Source organism: Pogona vitticeps, chromosome 2 (genome assembly GCF_051106095.1).
Source record: "Pogona vitticeps strain Pit_001003342236 chromosome 2, PviZW2.1, whole genome shotgun sequence".
NCBI lineage: Eukaryota > Metazoa > Chordata > Lepidosauria > Squamata > Agamidae > Pogona > Pogona vitticeps.
In genome coordinates this window covers 65,072,041-65,092,911 of record NC_135784.1, presented here as the reverse complement: position 1 = coordinate 65,092,911, position 20,871 = coordinate 65,072,041, and the positions used below count along the sequence as shown (strand labels likewise).

Below are 20,871 nucleotides of genomic sequence, written 5' to 3'. Positions count from 1 at the left end.
GACAGACACGGACTGGGAAGGCTCATACAAAGAGAGACAATCCTTCGGAGAGCCTGGACCCAAACTGTATAGGGCTTTATAGGTAATGACCAGCACTTTGAATTGGGCCCAGAAATGGACTGGTAGCCAGTGCAGTTGATGTAGCAGGGATACTATATACTCCCTATAAACTAGTGTGGGGACTAAGAAAGAAGATAGGACTCAAGGTGAGGCAAATTTTACATACAGTAGTATCTTGGTTTACGAAATTAATGCATTCTAAAGGACATTATGTAAAGTGAAAAATGTGTAAACCGAAACACGGATTGCCAGAGGAACGGGGATGGCACTATAAACCTCCAGGCCCAAGGCATCCTGGGGAAACTTTCTTCATAAACTGAAACAAACAAACAAACAAACAAACAAACAAACAAACAAACAAAACGTAAACCAAGGCATTATTTTCAATGGACTTCCATTTGTAAAGTGAAAAATATGTTAACCGAGGTGTTTGTAAACTTGGGTACTGCTGTATCTGTTTTCTTTCTGTCACATAGTCGACAAGCAAGTTCAGGTGCAGTCCTTGCATCGCTCAGGTTACATGTAAAACCCCAGCACTGATTGTAGGCCGCCTCGGTTGTGCTCAGCCACTCTGCAGTGAAGGGTCTGGTTCAAGGCCCTCTTTGCGCTGTCCCAATGGCTTCGACAACTGAAGCTGTGCAATCTGCTGCTGCACATTTTTTCCCACCGAATTCTCTACGTGCAGCCTAGACCCTCCTTGTTGTTCCTGACTCGCAGGAACTCCATATGCCATGAGGATAAAGGCACAGGTTCAGTGAGCAGCTAAAAAGAGGGCGAAACCAACTCTGCAACAGAGCCTGGTTCCTATATACCTGAAAGCAGGAGCTGTGAGGGTGTTATGGAACCCCACTACATTGGAGAATTGCTGGCCAGACGCCAATATTCCACTTTTGGGTAAGATGTTACAGCATGTGGCGTCCTCTTAGCTCCAGGGGTTCCTAACTGAGACGCATTATTTAGATATCTTTCACTCAGGCTCCAGACTGAAAGATATCTAAACATCTTTATTTCACATTTTATGCAATTCTACACCCTCTTTTTTTTTCCTTTTTCTTTCCTTTTGCTAATACATTTCTTCTGCTCTGGCAATATATTAAGGGATCATCCTGTGTACAGCACAGCTGATGAATATGTGGAAACTGTAGGTCTTGCTGGCTCCTATGTAATTTCCTTCTTCCATACCATGCTGTGCAAGTTTGTTTCCTTATCTAGTTATTGTGTGTTATGTGCTGTCAAGTTGCATTTGACTCAGAGCAATCCTAATAGGAATTTCTAGGTAAGTGAGATATTTTAAAAGGGGCTTTGCTATTTCTATGCTGCTCCATCCAGGGTGTTTCCAGGTCCAAGTGGGTATTTAAGCCCAGATCTCATGAGTCCTAGCCCATTATTTTATCTACAACATCACAATGGATACAATCTGTTTATTACATTTATTTAATACTGCCCTCCAATGAGCTCAATCTACAAGGCTCTCTGCGTCACTACGTCATACTTACAACCACCACCTGAGGTAGGTCAGCCTCAGAGAGTAGTCCAGTGTTACCTAGTGGATTTTATGGCTCAACAGGGGGATAGGACCTGGAGTTCCCAAGTCCTTTCTTATATCCAACTCAGTTTCTTGAACAAGCCTCAACTCTTTCAGGACTGGCTGTATAAAAATATAGTCTAAACCCAACTTCTGGCTCCAACTAGAGTTGTTTTTGTTGCTTTCAGCTGTCAAGTCATCCCTGACTTATGGTGACCCCACAAATAAACGATCTCCAAAATGACCTGTCCTCAGCGGCCCTGGCTCAGCTTTTGTAAAACCAAGCTTTTGGCTTCCTTGAGGGAGTTAAGCCATCTCATTTTTTGTCTTCCTCTTTTCCTGCTACTTTCCACCTTTCCTAGCATTACTGTCTTTTCCAGAGAATCCCATCTTCTCATGATGTGATCAAAGCACAACAGCCTACAACCAACATTTCTGCCTCCAGAAACAATTCAGCCTTGATTTGATCTAGAACTCCCTTGTCCGTCTTTCTGGCAGCCCAGAGTATCCGCAAAGCTCTCCTCCAGCACTACATTTCAAATGCATCATTTTCCCCCCTATCCAGCTTTCATACCCATACATGGTGATTGGAAATACAAGAGTGTTGATGATCTTGGTCTTTGTTTCCAGTGAGTACAACAGACTCATAGAATCAGTTGCTGGATGGTTAATCAACAGTCATTTAAATATCACTGATGCAGTGCCTCTAGTCTAGCCAGGATTAGCAATCAGTTTGAGGCCATGCAATTAAATCATTCATCTGAGGTTGGTCTAGCTGCTTTTAACAGACCCACTCACTTACGTAATAGTATCAAATACATCTGTAAACTGGAACTTTAAACAGCTCTTTACAAGTGCTTTGTCTCAGATAATGGGCCTGAGGATTACAGCCCCAGCTATGATGTTTGCTTGTTGACAGTTACAATTTATTCACTTCTCTGTTTCCCTGTTCCTGTTTTCACTCACAGGGAAGAAACTGTGCATAAAATATTATTCATTAACAAGGAACATTATGCCAGTTGTCCACTACAGGGCTCCATAACAATTAATTAAGTACTGAACAATAGAATTATCTTAGAATAAAAGCACATTTTATCGAAATGGAGGTGTGTGTGTGTTCTTGACACTGCCAATTGAACAGACAAAATGGAATGGGCCAGTTATTTGCATTAACTTGATAATATAATAACAGCAGAAGCAACATTAGACCAGAGGTCTTCCCATTTTCAAGCTGCCACTTACATGGGGCAGAAACAGATGTTAGAGATAGCGTGTGACTGGAAGACAGAAAATCTTCACTAATGAAAGCATTGGTAATAGCACTGAATGAGCCTCATGGTGCAGTGATTAAACTGCAGTGCTGCAGTCAAAACTCTGCTCATAACCTGAGTTTGATCCCAACAGGCTCAGGTAGCTGGCTCAAGGTTGACTCAGGCTTCCATCTTTACAAGTCTGTTAACATGAGCTTGCTGGGGGGTGTGTGTGCAATGCGTAGCCTGTATAATTAAATTGTAAACTGCTCAGAGAGTGCATCAAGAGCTATGGGTGGTATACAAGTAGCACACTTTACTGGTGGGCAGAATTTGACCTGGTAGATCACAACTCTTGTAGGCCTGGTGGAGCTGTACAAATATAGAGTTTATAGTTCCAGTTTTAAGTGTCTTGTCCCCAGAGATAAATCATGACATACAAGAGCCGTACCATAACCTTGTTCCTGGGGCTTTGATATGCCTATCCTTGTCATCATCTTGGAATTCCAAAAACAGGGGTTTTGTTGAGCATCTTGTAAATCACACTAAAAAGCCAAGTTAAGGGCTAACCCAAGATTTGTTGCTCCCCAACACAGAGCAGCAAATGGCACCCACTGCAGTTCCAGTCAAGGAATGTTTTCCCCCAAAGCTAGACAAATTATCTTTACACTTGGGGGAGAAAATCCCATACGTAACTACCTTATTTGACTTCCTGGTGATACACATGCAACACTAATAATATGGCCAGTTATTTTCTGTTTTTCCATGGTGCTGAAAATCAACTGAAGTAGCTGCCAAGATTATGTGATTGCCTTTGGGAACAATGCATTTTGACTTAAATGTTCAGGCTGACCCTACTTAGGCTTGGTTGGTCACAAGCTGTGCAGCTGTGTTGCCAGCTTGGACACTTTTAAAAGCAAACTGGACAAATTTATTGTGTTTAAAGCTGTGAAGGCTGTAACCAGTGGCTAGTAACTGGCTCTACCTGACGTATGTCTATAACATCCAGTATCAGAAGCAGCCATTTGCTAGTGTATATGGACAGATGGGCTCTGGTGCCCACATACAGATTGTAGCACTGTATCTTTTTACAGTATATTAATATAGTAGGCAGTTCCCATAGGTGGCCCAGTGACTGACCAAGGATATATAATTGCATAGGAATTAGAAGGGGCAGGAAAATTAGAGGGTCCATTTAGGAATGATGGGGTGTGAATGAGGATCGAACACATGGTTAGTGAGTAGCTTTTGAGGAGGAAAGTTAGAAATAGAGGGTTATGAGAGACTTTAGACAATTCTTCACTATGTTACACCTTTTGCATAGCTATACAAGAGGATTTTTCAGAAGCAAAGAAGTATAATGAAGGCTTTTGATGAACCTGAGCATAGTTTTTTTTTTAATATTCCTCTATCCAGACACCCGTTTTTTGCTTAAAAAGAATCTCAGTGCCAAAGTTTCAGGTGGTATCTTACCATTCTGTAAAACATCCACAGCGCATTAAAGCCATGATGGCCTACACTGCATTAAGCACCAACTTTTCCTCAGTCTGTACTTCAGTCAGGTACTGTATGTCAGCAGTGCTTAGAGCATTCAGCAACAAACATCAAATAAAATACAGTGAGATCAAGAAGCATTGTGTATTTTGCTAATTGTCCATTAGCTCCATGCACTGCTTTCCATGTGTATGCTTCTGTATATAAAATTCAGTGGAAAGTAGATTTTAGATTGGTGCACCTTGCACAGAGGGAATGAATGAATGAATGAATGAATGAATGAATGAATGAATGAATGAATGAATGAATGAATGAATGAATGAATGAATGAGAATTTTGGTATATACACTCATAGGCCACTGAATAATGGCCACCCATACTGAAGTATATATTTCTCATGTTTTTTAGAAAAGTGGTGAAAGAAATCTATGGAAAGTAAACAGAGGCATAATTTGTAAGCCTGATTGCTGAGAAAAATGTTTGCCTGAGGAAACCCAATTTGTGTGTGTGTGTATGTGTTTGTGTGTGTGAGTGAAATATTAATCACAAAGAAATTTACACTTGCATAAGAGTGAGTGCATCAGAACTGGAGGGGGGAGCCTATTGGTAATTAAACAGTTCCTTCTTCGATCCTGGGTCTCTTATGATTCACTTGCAATCAGCATCATTGTGCATGAGTTGGTCAAGCCCTGGGATTGAAGTAAGAAGAATTTAATTACTAGCATTCTGCCTCTGCCAGTGATGTCATGACCTGTATGTGGGCATAATTTATAGAATATCATTTTGGACAATGTCTGGATTGATTTCTGACTAAATGTCTACAGGATGGCACTCTTAAGCTTCTATGATTTCCAGCATACACCAGCTACGGAGCCATACATATTAAAGATCCCCAAAATGCTTAATACCCAAATGTTTCTAGTGTGCATATGAAATATATACTTGATAGGAACATATTACTGTAAAATTTTTATAATTAAATATGCATGCTAAAGCAATAGAAATGTGAATTACTTGACCTTGTTGTTCTTATACAGTATAGTTTTGGTCCTGTGTCTGATATGGATAAAAAAATTACATTTAAAACCAACTGATTTTTTAAAGACATCTGCTTGCAACATTTTCCTTTTCTTCTTTTTTGCCCCACCTGTTTCGACTACTGTACCCAGATGGCTCACAAGCCACTAAAAATGAAGCATGACCTTTTCCTTGTCTGTTGGATCTTTCAGGGAGGTCTTTAAAAAAATGGAAGAAGAAAGCATAGCTTGCCATCTCTTTTGCTATATAAATTATGTCTTCAGACAAATGTGTCTTTTCAAAGCAGAAAGCCTTCTTAGCATTTAATTCTTTATTCCTGCTGGGTAAGTGAAGAATTTTTCAGTGCATAGGCCCCTTGCCATTATAGTGCATGACAAAACATATACATGTGTAGGTGTACAAAATGCACAACAGAAGAAACTTTTCATGTTATTGTTTTTTTCAGCAAGTAAGACAAAGACTGATATATTTTCCTGTAACAAAGCTTTCCAGATGTGACATTATCATTTTAGGTATTGCTTTATCTCCTACGATCATGCCAAATTGTTGCTACAGAATGTAGGATGTTTGGGGATTGAAAATATGTACTGGGTGCTCCATGCCTGAGGGCTGTTCTGCAAGCAGTCTGTGATGGGGAGAAGAGCAGGAATATATAATCACATGAGATTATGATAAAGCTTGGATACCTTAAATCAAACCTCAGACTGCATAAATCAGCCACAATCATGTGCTCTTGTTTCACTATTGTTGAATGCCAACAATAGCTGTCTTTCCCACACCCTTCTTCCTTGGAAGCAAACAGAGAAACCACTCCTTAATTAAATAATAGGAATGAAATTGTTATTATCCTCTCTTATCCACAGGAAGAAGAAAACATCAGTCTCCAGCATAAAACACTTGCTTACAAAGGCCTAACTACAGCATTTTGTGCTTTAAGATGCAAACCTTTTAATTTTATAGGAAAGCAAGCGTTGGATTATTATTATTATTTTGCTGGAGTGGGGTTTACAAACAATGAGTTAGTCTAAAAACCTTCCAGTTCCTATTTTAACACTCCCCTAAATGAAAAGCAAGTATCTATTGTGAGAATAGTGATGTGTGTGAGAAGGTGCTTGTGAGATGTGTGTGAGAAGGTGCTTGCTATCTCACTAATAACACACCTTACCTATGTCAGCAAGCAGGGACAATGTTATTTCTAGCTCACTTTCGAAACCAAATCACTTTCATTAATTTCTTGTACAGTACTTGACATCTATTCCTGACCCAAAGCAGTACTGGAGGCAAAAACCAACCTTCTCCCAAAGTTCAGTTAGACAAGGACATTTCTTAAAACTAGTGAAAAAGAATAAAAACGTTATCTGCTATGTGTAACACTCAAGTAGTGTGAATATGAACCACTTCATGGCAAATTCTGCAGACATAAACATGATATCAAATCTTGTGCTATAAATATTTGAAGAGAACCAGGGGAGGAGATGAGCATTTCCATGCAAGGAACATGGATATTGGCTGCCATAGGCCCGGAATCTGTAAACAGTTACTTTTCTTGTGACTTGCAGGTCATGACTAGGAGAGGAAAATTACTGACAAGGCCCTCAAGTGGAAGTGAGAAAAACAAAGAGCTATTTACAAGCATCTGGTACTTAGCACCAATCCAGTGAATATTCCATGGATGGGAAATGTCATCTCCTTCCATCATTCTAGCATAGTTTTTGTTTGTTTCTTTTCCTTGACTCCCCCATTAAAGGGCAACAACATGTTATCCTGGGGTTCCTGGATGAGAGAGATTATCTAGATCCATTGCAATCTGGCTTCAGGCCTGGTTATGGGACAGAGACTGCTTTGGTCACCTTGGTGGATGATCTACGCCAGGAACTGGGCAGGGGGAGTGTGTCCCTCCCTGTTGGTTCTGCTGGACCTCTCAGCAGCTTTCTATACCACTGGCCATGGTATCCTTCTGGGCTGTCTCTCTGGGATGGGACTCTGAGGCACTGTTTCACAGTGGCTCCAGTCCTTCCTGGAGCGGAGAACTCAGAAGGTGGTGCTGGGGGACTCCTGTTTGACACTCTGGCCTTTGGTGTCCCTCAGGGATCTGTTTTGTCTCCTATACTATTTAACATCAACATGAAGCCACTGGGAGAGGTTGTCCGGAGTTTTGGGGTTCAGTGTCACCAGTATGCTGATGACACTCAAGACTATCTCTCCTTCCTATCTAAATCCAAAGATGTATGCTACCTTGGCAGGATAAAAATATTTTAGACAGGCAGACAAGTCGATAGATAGCATCTGTCATTGTTATATTTTTACTGCCAGAAATAGTGAGAAGTATTAGGGATTTTTTCAGATTTAGGCACCAATAACGATGGTTTTTGTGAGTTGTACATCTTAACTCGGAAGATGGATATGACACATAATTTGTTATTTTGTCTCAGATGGCAAAATGTCTTGGGCACCATTATAATACATGGCAACATTTTGGCAATGGGAATCAACTTATCTCTGTTTTGCCTCTTTAAAAGGATATGTTTCAGTCACAGCAAAAGTACAGTTACTTTAATTTCATTCTGAGAAATACTTGAAGATGCAATGAATACTTAGGCAGCGGCAGCACAACAAAAGGTATAACTTATAATTCCCCTATGATGGGGTGTTTCAGAGAGAAGCTGGGTAAACATTTACTAGTGGGATGGTTTAGTGTTAAGATGATCTCAACTTCATGTAATGAATACAACCTTGCAACCCTGGAGGTCTCTTCCAGGCTTATTATTCTATAAATAAATGCCAGCAACCCAGCAGGACATATTAACAGCTTTGATCTGGGATGTTCTGAACAGCTCTTTGACAGTCAATCAATAGGGCTATTTAGGACAGTGGTCCCCAACCTTGGGCCTCCAGATGTTCTAGATATGTTATTAATAAGGAAACATATTCCTGTGGTTATCTTTTGATAGGGGAGGTGTATTTACTAATTAAAGTAACATAACTATCCTTATTTCAAGGAAGAAATGAAAAAAGAATGACGAGGAAACATTCCTTCTCAGTGTTTGCTGCAGAAGTCAAACAAAAATGAACAGAATCTGATGCCCACTATAAGCGTTGAAACACATGTGTGTATAATGTACACACATACACAAACATTTGCTCTTAAAATATACAGCAAAAGTCATTTTCCTTTTGCTAGTTCACTTTAATAACATACAGCACCAGGAAGATATTCCAACAGATCTGGATCCATGTTTTCAACTTATGTTTCGTTCCAGTGTCTCCTGATGAATATGTAACTTGGAACGTGCATTCATTGCTAAGAAGAATTCAGATTCCATTTATAAGCAAATGTTAATGATGCTCGTAGTCAGCCTTAGGCCCAAAGGATAAGCATATAACATTTGCAACTGAACTTTGTAGCCCATTTCAGTGTTATACTAAGAGTAGGAATTTCGCTTCCCCCTCCCCTCTCTATAATCCAGTGTTAATTTTTTTTAAAAGCAGCTGCTATATCAGATGTATATCTATGTATTCATGGGAGATCCAAAACATCTCACAAAATGGTAGGGACCAAGAGTTGCCACCTACATTGCTATAGCTCTCTGATCTGCAGAAAAGATACATCCCCAGGGGGAATCATATCCCTTGACTTAAATAGGCACCTACCTCTTTGTATATAATGCATATTCACTAACATACTGAATGCACGGGCATTCTGACAACAGACTTGATATTTAAATGGAGCAATGTGAAATAATTATGAACAATGATACATGTTATGGGACGGAAGCATTACTTACAGTCAAATGTGATCTGGGACAATGCAGCTTTTTGCTCCTTGTGGAGTTTGATTCCCTACCGCACCCCCTGAGAGAAGAGCCAGCACTAAACAATCCCAGAGTGTCTCCAGGAGAAAGAAATGCTAAGCTAGTTATGAGGACTCTGTTCTTAAAAAGCCCTGAGAAGGGTCTCCAGATCTTAGAAGTGACTCTTAGGCTGCACTATTCTGGGCAGTTCACAACAAGCAAAATAACAGATATTGTAGAAATAACAAAAATGTGTGAAACTATTTTTTTAAAAATAAAACCATCAGAACTGCAATAATGCAAAAGCACTTTTCTCTATGAGAGCAAAAGCATCAGGCATGGTCATAATGGAAGTGTTTTAAGCTGCCTTCTGAACACTAGCAGGAAGGGGGGCAGGCACAGCTCCACCAGCACCTGGTTCCGTAGAGATGGTGCCACCGTGAAGAAGGCCCAACTCTACTTAGAAGACTTCCGGGCCTCCCTCAGAGGAGCACAGTTTGGGAAGATCTAGCGAGTTGGGCAGATGACACTGAGGAGAGACGCCCCGACAAGTAGCATGGTCCCAAACTGTTAAGGGCTTTATACGTGAGTATCAAAACCTTTAACCTGATCCAGGACACAGTGGGTAACCAGTGACGGCAAGCCAAGACTGGAGTGATGTGGCCGAATTTGTTCATACCAGCCACCAATCTGGTCACTGCGTTCTGGACCTGCTGTAGCCTCTGGGTCAGCATCAAACGAACCCCCACGTAGAGAGCATTACAATAGAAATCCAGAAGGTAACCAGTGCTTGCATCAGTGTCCTGAGGGAGCCCTCATCTAGGTAGGGGCAGAGCTGGGCAATCAGCCTCACCTAGTTCAAGACAGATCTGGACATGGCTGCAATCTGGGTTGCATCAGTCAGGTAGCTACGTGTCCATTATAGGCTCAAAATTGTGTGCACGTGTCCAACTTCCCCAGTGTATGGCTAGCTGTGGACTACTCTTTTTGTATGTAAAAATAATCAGTAACATGTTAACAAAATGGCAAGACCCAAAATAAAGTTTTAACTTAGACCAGGATACGCATATCTCTAAGAAGGAGTGAGATGATACCCAGCGTAGTGAAGTAGACAGAGTGATGGATTAAGACTTAGGAGGCCTGATCAGCCACGGAAGCTGACTGGGGGTGCTGGTAAAACCACTTTTTAAATATCTCACTTACCTTGAAAGTTCCATTAGAGTTGCCATAAATCTATATCTGTATTTTAAACAATTGTGACGGCTTTTAGCTAATACAATAAACTTGACTGACTGACTCTGACTTGACTGTTCAACATAATAATAAAGCGTGAATACTGGGTGTGGGAAGGGAAAGAAAACTAAAATTAAAAGACAATTAACAAATTATGCATTCTGATTTGAAAAGGCTATTGTGAAAGGAGAAAATCAAGGTAAGTGTTGCAAAGCACATACTGCATTATGAAAATCAGCACTGCCTAGTTCTACTGAGCTGTGCAAAAAATCTGGAGTATGAAGGTTGCAATTCTGCACAGATGTTAATGTGGTTGAGCAAGTACCTGTAAGTGAAATCTTATGCCTGTGTACTCAAAATAATACTTAGTGAATTAAATTAGACTTACGCCTAGGTAAGTATATAGGTATCAAGTACAGCCTGAAGAAGATTGCCAGGTCAGCAGCAGGCTATTCTCTGCTGTGTTTTTTTGCTCCTATTGGTATGCTGATTGTCTCTCTTCTGCCTCTGACCATCCTCCAAGCAGCAAGCATACTGGGTCTGCTGCATGCTGCTCAGTTTCCCCCCTTCTGAGTGCAAATACAGATGGTAAAGGTAAAGGTAAAGGTTCCCCTTGACAATTTTTGTCCAGTCGTGTTCGACTCTAGGGGGCGGTGCTCATCCCCGTTTCCAAGCCATAGAGCCAGCATTTGTCCAAAGACAATCTTCTGTGGTCGCATGGCCAGTGCAACTTAGACACGGAACGCTGTTACCTTCCCGCCAGGGTGGTTCCTATTAATCTACTCGCATTTGCATGCTTTCAAACCGCTAGGTTGGCGGGAGGTGGGACAAGTGACGGGTGCTCACTCCATCATGTGGATTCGATCTTACGACTGCTTGTTCTTCTGACCCCTCCAGTACAGGCTTCTGCGGTTTAGCCCACAGCGCCACCACGTCCCCAAATACAGATGGTAACTGTAAGTAAATATTACCCCCCTCTCTTTTTTTTTACTTTAATGCTTCTAGAATGCTTTTTATCATAGAAAGTGCTATTTTGTGTGTAGATCAGGGAAGATGTTGTTTGATGAGACATCGCTGATCTCCCCACATTTCTGTGTTTTTCTGACTTATACTTTGCTAACTAAATGGAATAACCAAATTTCTAGAAACCCCTTCTTTTCCCAAATTTCTCCAATACAGTATTTCCTTCACTGTAGATCAGGTAAAAAGTCAATGGCAGTACTGATTTGTAATACCAAAAACAGCACATGGTTTTATTTCTATCGTCATGTTTATTAAATGTTATAAACTACTTTTCTATCTCAAATAATCTGTCCTGTCTCTACCAAAGCACCTCAGCATGAGGGCCTGCCTAAGACACAGAACTCCAGAACTGCAGAGTTGAAAGGGACCCCCAAGAGTTGTCTACTCCAACTCCCTGTAAGAGCTGAAGCAGGAGCCAGAGTTTGGGGAGCCTAGATTCCCTGCTGTGCCTCCAGGGAGAAAGGCCAGCATGTGTGCTTTGGGGAAGCTGCACAGTCCCAGGAAGCCCCACCAGAAGAAGGGGAGGGTAAACCACTTCTGAGTGTTCTCTAACTTGAAAACCCCAAAAAGGGTCACCGTAAGACAGAATTAATAGGGTTTTCAAGGTAAGTGTTATATTTAAGGAATGGCTTTACCAGTGTCACAGCTCCAGTAAGTTTCTACGCCTGAACGGGGATTTGAACTCAGGGCTCCCAAGTCCTAGTCCATAATTCTATCCACTACACTGTACTGAGTAGACACCATTCAAGGTAGCCCATTCCATTGTCAAAGGCATTTATAATCATAAAGTTTTTCCTAATGTCCAGTCAGAATCTCCTTTCTTAGGAACTGGAATCCACTGGTACAGTCTTACTGCCTGCAGAAGGAACATTTTGCTGCTATATCAGAAAATGAAAGCACCTTTCTAGTCTCCTACGCTAAGGTGAGTATTAACTAAAGCCACCTTTGGCACAAGAGGAAGAAAATCCTATGAACACTCCTCCCTGTTCTTGGCACTAGAAGTGCAATAATCACAAGGTAAATAATTAACGATTTCCTGCCATATCATGATACTTAAATATGCTGCCTATGATAAGAACCTCACTCTGTCTAATGGGATGTTACCTGCCAGGTTCCTTATTTCTGACATCACAGAGCATTTTTCTGGTAGCACAATGGCTGGCATTAGCTTTTTTGCTGCTCAAGTGCCAACTTTTTTGAGGGCTCTTTTTCTTTTTTTTTTTTGCTCCTGATGTATTGGAAGAACAAAAGGTCAAACTAAACCAGATGTCCAGCTTGCCTTTTAGAAGCTGATAGCAATGAGATTGTCAGATTGTTGCAGAGCTACATAGCGGAGAAATCACTCACAAATTAAAACCATGTTTCCATCTTGATGACAAGTCACAGAACAAAGCAAGCTAATTGCAGGACGTACAGACACAAGAAAAGCTTGTCCTACCATTGAGGAAGGATCTGTGAAAGTATTACCATGAGAAATTCTCTATAACTTGATTTCCTTTTATTCTGCATGCTGGTACTGTATGTGTAGCTTGGACTCCTCTTTTGCACACTCTTTCAGAAAGCTGTGTGTGTTTAGTCGTTTAGTCGTGTCCGACTCTTCGTGACCCCATGGACCAGAGCACGCCAGGCCCTCCTGTCTTCTACTGCCTCCCGGAGTTGTGTCAGGTTCATGTTGGTTGCTTTGCAGACACTGTCCAGCCATCTCATCCTCGGTCGTCCCCTTCTCCTCTTGCCATCACACCTTCCTAACATCAAGGTTTTTTCCAAGGACTCTTTTCTTCTCATGAGATGGCCAAAGTACTGGAGCCTCAGCTTCAGGATCTGTCCTTCCAGTGAGCACTCAGGGTTGATTTCCTTTAGAATTGATAGGTTTGTTCTCTTTGCAGTCCAGGGGATTCTCAAGAGCCTCCTCCAGCACCACAATTCAAAGGCATCAATTCTTCGGCGGTCTGCTTTCTTTATGGTCCAGCTCTCACTTCCATACATCACGACAGGGAAAACCATAGCTTTGACTATTCGGACTTTTGTTGGCAAGGTGATGTCTCTGCTTTTCAAGATGCTGTCAAGATTTGTCATCGCTTTCCTCCCAAGAAGAAGGCGTCTTTTAATTTCAGGGCTGCTGTCTCCATCTGCAGTGATCATGGAGCCCAGGAAGATAAAATTTGACACTGCCTCCATATCTTCCCCTTCTATTTCCCAGGAGGTGATGGGACCAGTAGCCATGATCTTAGTTTTTTTGATGTTGAGTTTCAGACCATTTTTTGCACTCTCCTCTTTCACTCTCATTACAAGGTTCTTTAATTCCTCCTCACTTTCTGCCATCAGAGTGGTATCATCTGCATATCGGAGGTTGTTGATGTTTCTTCCGGCAATCTTAATTCCGGCTTGGGTTTCTTCCAGTCCAGCCTTCCGCATGATGTATTCTGCATATAAGTTAAATAAGCTGGGGGACAATATACAGCCTTGCCGTACTCCTTTCCCAATTTTGAACCACTCAGTTGTTCCATGACCAGTTCTAACTGTTGCTTCCTGTCCCACATATAGGTTTCTCAGGAGACAGATAAAGTGGTCAGGCACTCCCATTTCTTTAAGAACTTGCCATAGTTTGTTGTGGTCCACACAGTCAAAGGCTTTCGCATAGTCAATGAAGCAGAAGTAGATATTTTTCTGGAACTCTCTGGCTTTCTCCATAATCCAGCGCAAGTTAGCAATTTGGTCTCGAGTTCCTCTGCCTCTTCGGAATCCAGCTTGTACTTCTGGGAGTTCTCGGTCCACATACTGCTGAAGCCTACCTTGCAGGATTTTGAGCATAACCTTGCTAGCGTGCGAAATGAGTGCAATTGTTCGGTAGTTGGAGCATTCTTTGGCACTGCCTTTCTTTGGGATTGGGATGTAGACTGATCTTTTCCAATCCTCTGGCCACTGTTGGGTTTTCCAAACTTGCTGGCATATTGAATGTAGCACCTTAACAGCATCATCTTTCAAGATTTTAAATAGTTCAACTGGGATGCCATCACCTCCACCGGCCTTGTTGTTAGCCAGGCTTTCTAAGGCCCACTTGACTTCACTCTCCAGGATGTCTGGCTCAAGGTCAGCAACTACATTGTCTGGGTTGTCCGGGGTATCCAAATCTTTCTGATATAATTCCTCTGTGTATTCTTGCCACCTCTTCTTGACGTCTTCTGCTTCTGTTAGGTCCCTCCCATTTTTGTCTTTTATCATGTTCATCTTTGCGCAAAATGTTCCTCTAATATCTCCAATTTTCCTGAACAGCTCTCTGGTCTTTCCTTTTCTGTTATCTTCCTCTATTTCTTTGCATTGTTCATTTAAGAAGGCCCTCTTGTCTCTCCTTGCTATTCTTTGGAAGTCTGCATTCAATTTTCTGTAACTTTCCCTATCTCCCTTGCATTTTGTTTCCCTTCTCCTCTCTGCTATTTCTAAGGCCTCGTTGGACAGCCACTTTGCTTTCTTGCATTTCCTTTTCTTTGGGATGGTTTTCGTTGCTGCCTCCTGGACAATGTTACGAGCCTCTATCCAAAGTTCTTCAGGCACTCTGTCCACCAAATCTAGTTCCTTAAATCTGTTCTTTACTTCCACTGTGTATTCATAAGGGATTTGGTTTAGATTATACCTGAGTGGCCCAGTGGTTTTTCCTACTCTCTTCAGTCTAAGCTTGAATTTTGCTATGAGAAGCTGATGATCAGAACCGCAGTCAGCTCCAGGTCTTGTTTTTGCTGACTGTATAGAGCTTCTCCATCTTTGGCTGCAGAGAATATAATCAATCTGATTTCGATATTGCCCATCTGGTGATTTCCATGTATAGAGTCGCCTCTTGTGTTGTTGAAAGCTATGTTAGGAAAAATCCTCAATTTATTGTGCTGTAAAATCAAGAAATAAATCTTTGTCTTTAGTTTCTCTGAAGCTCTGTCACTTAGAACTCATTTGTTTGTTATTTGAATTAAGTTCTTAATATAATTGTTTCTTAAATTTAATAGAATATTTTTAAAATGCTCATGCAAAGATGAACAGATGCCTTTTACCTTTCAAGATAGCTCCACCTCTAAATGTACTCTGCGCCTCTTTTCTAGTTTGATCTTGAGCCTCTCTTAAAGTGGTTTTAAGTAGCCCTCCCCAACATTTTGGAGATTTCACTCTCTTGATTTTCCCCTTTAACATCCTTTTTACTAGTTCCTTTGTTCTAGAGAAGGAAGTATGGAATAGAGAAGTTCTAGTATGGAAGCGAGAACTGGACCATAAAGAAAGCTGACCACCGAAGAATTGATGCTTTTGAATTGTGGTGCTGGATGAGGCTCTTGAGAGTCCCCTGGACCGAAAGGAGAACAAACCTATCCATTTTGAAGGAAATCAGCTCTGAGTGCTCACTGGAAGGAGAGATCCTGAAGCTGAGGCTCCAATACTTTGGCCATCTCATGAGAAGAGAAGATTCCCTGGAAAAGACCCTGATGTTGGGAAAGTGTGGAGGCAAGAGGAGACGGGGATGACAGAGAACAAGAAAGTTGGGCAGTGTCATAGAAGCTACAAACATGAATCTGACCAAACTCCAGGAGGCAGTGGAAGACAGGGGGGCCTGGGATGTTCTGGTCCATGGAGAGTCGGACACGACTAAACAACAACAAATTGTTCTAGAGAAAATTCCTCTTTTGAAATCAAGTGTAAAAGTGTTGGGATTTCTTGGAGCTTTTCCATTTACACATATGCTGCATTTGATGCCAGTATAATTACTATTCAGCAACACTCACGTCTCACACTAACTCTTGGACAGCACTACTCAAGACTAAGTCTGTGGTTGCCTCCTTTCTGTTCCGTTCCATTCTTAGCTAGTCTAGGGTGTAGACGCGAATGCATCTGGTACTTCTTGACCAAACAATTCAGTCCTCCTCCACCAACTTATTTATTTGCAACATTTGTAATGGTAACATGTAAATTTATAATCAGTACCATTTAAAAGGGACTCTTGCACAAAGCTATAGCTCATTTATGCTCGTTTACTGTGAAAATATTGTGTTTTTCTTGCTATTTCAGTGTTGTACATATCCAGATGTTTATTTCTGCTGCCATAATCTGGCAACTACAAGCAGCTACAGCTGGCCACAGTTTCCTTAGTTACATAAATGTCCTTTGAAAAATGGCACCAAGAGTGAAATATCCACAGTCTCCCACTGGTTGCTTCTGCTAGTGACCTGAGGCATTTTGTAGCCATGGTTGTTTGGTTCTCCTTTTCATCTCCATAAAATCCTAGGTCTTGGCAGGGGACCAGAGGGCACTTTGCACACCATGCTCTTCATGTAAGCATTTCAACGGTTGGCTAGAAAATACAATGATCTGTTCCTCCCTCACAAGATGACAGGAAAAGTATTGTCCAACTCTGACATTCTCTTCAGGGAAGGGCTTCCAGGAGTTGTAGAGAGAGAGAGAGAGAGAGAGAGAGAGAGAGAGAGAGAGAGAGAGAGAGACAGACAGACAGACAGACAGACAGACAGACAGACAGACAGACAGACACACACACACACACACACACACACACACACACACACACACACACGACCTTGATGCTTCCTCCTGGAATCTAAAATAACATCAACTGTGTGCCACAAAACTGCATACTTATAGCACATTTAGTCATCAGTCCTGTCCTGTGTGCCCTTTATCATGGGCTGTATGTCAGTTTTACCCATAGCAGATGGCAGCTGCACAAAAGATAGAAGCAAGTCCTTTATTGACTAACCCAGCGTCACACAGGAAGTGTCTGGCTGAACAAGGACTCAAGTTCATGATTTTACAGTCCAGTCGCCTTTACCAATAAATCCACATGCAGAAATAACCTGCAAATCTTTCTCAGGAAAGATCAGGCTCATAGCCAGAATTTTTGTGGTGAGGGGCCCAAGGGGCAAGAAATAACTGAAGAACAGCCAGAGCAAAAAATATGGGTAGCCTAATATATTTGAATGTCATTGTGAGTCTTTGGGCAGAAATTGCCTGCAGCTCATATATTTCCACAAGTAAAAAAGGTCAGAGGGTTACTGTGTTTACCAAAAGCTGTGAACTGAAGGAAGGGCCTAGAATATCATTGAGAGGGCCAGTGCCCCCCCCCTTTTCCGCTTCCTCCATGGTCCTGATGATTTTCAGTCTTATTCTCCCTTAAACGAACAAATGCATAAAATGATGTCTTCATTTTCAGTCTCACTCTAAGCATTTCCTTTCTGATCAGAAGCATCCTCCGTGAAAAGGGAGCTCTGTTGGCACTTTATCCTGTTCATGAACAGAGAACTGCTAAATAGCTCAGTGGTTTAGAGATTGGGAGTTCAATTCCCCACGGTGCCTCCTTGGCACAAGAGTTTTTAGTGTGCCTCTTTAAGTAGCTTCATTTCTCTGAATTGTAATAATTCTCAATTATTTTTGAGAAAACAAAGATTTAAAAAACACACACACTGAATTTACAAAATTTGGAACTCTATAATTAATTATTTTTAAAATGTAAGCCTGCCCTGCCTTGTGTAATACTGAGCGAGCCTACACAGACGTGGCTAATCACCACATGAGTAATCACTGACCAACGTAAGTATAAAGATGCTCACAGGAGCTCTTTCTTCTGGAGGCACATCTTAGGCATGAACAAAAGGGTGGCTTTCCTTTTGGTGGGACTTCTCTTTCCTGAAGGAGATACGCTTGGCACCAAGAGTGTATTCCTGTCAATGCCACAGTGTACTCTTGTACGTCTGGGCATTTTCAGCTGTTAATGTTTCCTGCTTATTGATTAGTTATTCCTCTCAGTTTGACAGCACTGTTATTTAATGTTTTTGGTTGCCTTTAACTGTATGCTGGATTTCAAACTCTTAGGCAGGCTCCCATAAGACACATTTTCCATATGTTGTTTATGCCTTCTTAAAATAACTCGGTGAATAATAAAAAGGAGCAGTAGTCATTCAAAGTCTACTGAAGCACTGAAGACTATCCTCCTTAACTGTTTCTCCATAAACATTTACTGTTCTTTGGTATGTATTTACAAAACCATGATTTTGAAAGAGTTTCTTGGGATTCTTCAGGTGTTAACTCCTGCCCTGTGTCAAGCTGTTTCTGTGTAGTGAACCTCTTGAAACAATTTATTTATTTATTTATTTATTTATTTGATTTATACCCCGCCTATCTGGACCAATGGACCACTCTAGGTGGCTGCAACAATATCATGTCTCTGTAGGTCTTATAGGGCTTTTAGACCACTCCTAAATATTCCTGAAGGAATCTGTATGAGAATAATCCACAGAAAAACAATATACAGATTACCTTTAGCTGTTATATTATGAGTCAGGTAACACCAGGTCTTAATTACATCAACATCAGTGGCACTTATTTCTAATTTAGGTCCACCTGAGATCCATCATCTGAGGCCAGACAAAGAAGCCATAGCAGAAGTTCCCACTGCATACCAGAACTGAATTAAGCTCATACAATTCTTTCACACAAAAGCCTCCTTCTGGTTATTCCCAAAACAATAATCAACAGTATGAGTTATTTTGCTGGCATTTTTTTTTTAAAAAGAGGCATGCATGAGCGTGTGAAAAAGAGAGCAAAATAAATCCTTGTTGATTTATTGCAGAACACCCCAGATCTATCTTCTCTTCCCTCTGTTTTCTAGACTGCTCTTCTGCTGAAATGGACCTTAAGTCAATTTACATTAAAACCAGTCTATTATGCTATGTGAGTACAGCCTAAAATGCAATCTTCCATTATTATGACTGTTAGGGAAGCATGTCTGTAGCTGCCAATTTTTTTCTCTAGTAAGGCTCCAGAGCTTTTAGCCTCTATTGCAAGCAAACATGAAAGTAAAGGGGAAAACATCAGCCCCTTACATTGTTAAGGAGATCTACATTCCCTCTGGAAGTGCAGACTATCCAATGTAGTGGATAAAGAAACGCACTCGGACTCAGGAGGTCTAGGTTCAAATTCTCACCCAGTCATGGAAAAAAAATCCTGGAGATGTAGAACTACTAAAATCACTCCTTAAATATATCTCACTTACCTTGAAAGCCCTATTAGGGCTGCTGTAAATTGGTTCTGAGTTGATAGCATATAACAGCAACAAGATTGCTCTTCAGGCTCAGAACGTTTAGTGGAAAATGAAAATAGAAGAAACAATAGCCCACAGCTAAATCTATTACACACCATTCAGTGATGATGAGGAAAAGGCAAATGAAGGTGGCTTGTTGCTTCTCATTCTGTAGAGACTTTGAAAAGATAGCCGGATACATAATAGGCAACACTCCTCTTTTCTGTTGTCTAGCTTTCAAAGAACCAACAGGAGACTGCAAGAAAGGAAACTAAGTATTTTGGAGAAGAGGGGCCATGAGCTTCTCATGACAAATGGCTAAAGTAATTTAAGTAGATGCAGCCCCCCACCCCCCATGACAGACTGCCCTTAGGGGAAGACACTTGTTTAGAAAAAGGGGTAGTCTGTTATAGCAAAAATGGTAAAAGGCTACTGAAGAATAAGTTTGTATCATAATATTAGATTTTCTAGGCTTCAACATGCTGGTATCTGGCTGCAGAGCCAGAGGTTGGGAGTTTGATCCCCCATGGGAATCAAAGCCTGACTGTGCAGCCTTGAGTAAGCTCTATGCTCCCAGAAGAAAGAAATGGTGCGCCTCTTTTGAATATATTCTCGAAGGCTTTCACGGCTGGGATCTGATGGCTGTTGTAGGTTTTTGGGCTGTTTGGCCGTGTTCTGGAGGTTTTTCTTCCTAATGTTTCACCAGTGTCTGTGGCCAGCATCTTCAGAGAACAGGAGTTAGAACTCTGTGTTTTTGAATACTTTTGAATACCGCCTAGAGTGGTCGCATAGACCAGATGGGTGGGATACAAATCAAATCAAATCAAATCAAATCAAATCAAATCAATCAATCAATAAATAAAATTGTACCTGGAATCCTGCAAAGGGTCATCATAAATCAAGACTGACTTGACAGCACGTTATTACTGTTGTTTCATGTAATATTATGCACCCAAATACTGTACTCTGTTTTACATGTGGCTATTTTGAAGGGAGGGGAAAAGAGACCTGTACAACAGAGGCAGCCCTTTTATTAGGTGGAGTAAGTCAGATGCCCCAGGCGTTTTGTTTGCACCATGAGATGTTTTTATTTCTTGGACTGATATCCCTTCTTTCTCCCAAGAGGAACTCAGGGTGGCTTCAGGAAGATTGAATTTTTGGAAAAACTAGAAGAAATAATACCAAATAGTTGATGAAATGTGAAGATGCAAATCAAAGCATTTAAAAATTGTTAAAAATAGTTTAAAACACATTGCTGTAGAAAACAGCACCCAATGAAAATACGGTAAGTACTGTAGCTTTCTGTACAAGGGTTCAGTGGCCTAAAAGCCTACCTTAAGACAGCAAAAACGACTGAGACAAATTGGCCTCTTTTAATAAGGAGTTCCAGTC

The 20,871-nt window shown here is 41.2% G+C and overlaps 1 long non-coding RNA gene across 1 annotated transcript; it reads right to left on the bottom strand.

Annotated features, from left to right (window-relative positions):
• Nucleotides 1–5,951: 5,951 nt before the first annotated feature.
• Nucleotides 5,952–19,543, bottom strand: LOC140704369 (uncharacterized). The gene is made up of 4 exons (XR_012083529.2): nt 19,453–19,543; nt 10,452–10,494; nt 10,362–10,391; nt 5,952–5,992 (listed from the first exon to the last, which is right to left on the bottom strand). It is a non-coding gene; the product is annotated as an uncharacterized LOC140704369 (long non-coding RNA).
• Between the last annotated feature and the right edge of the window lie 1,328 nt (nt 19,544–20,871).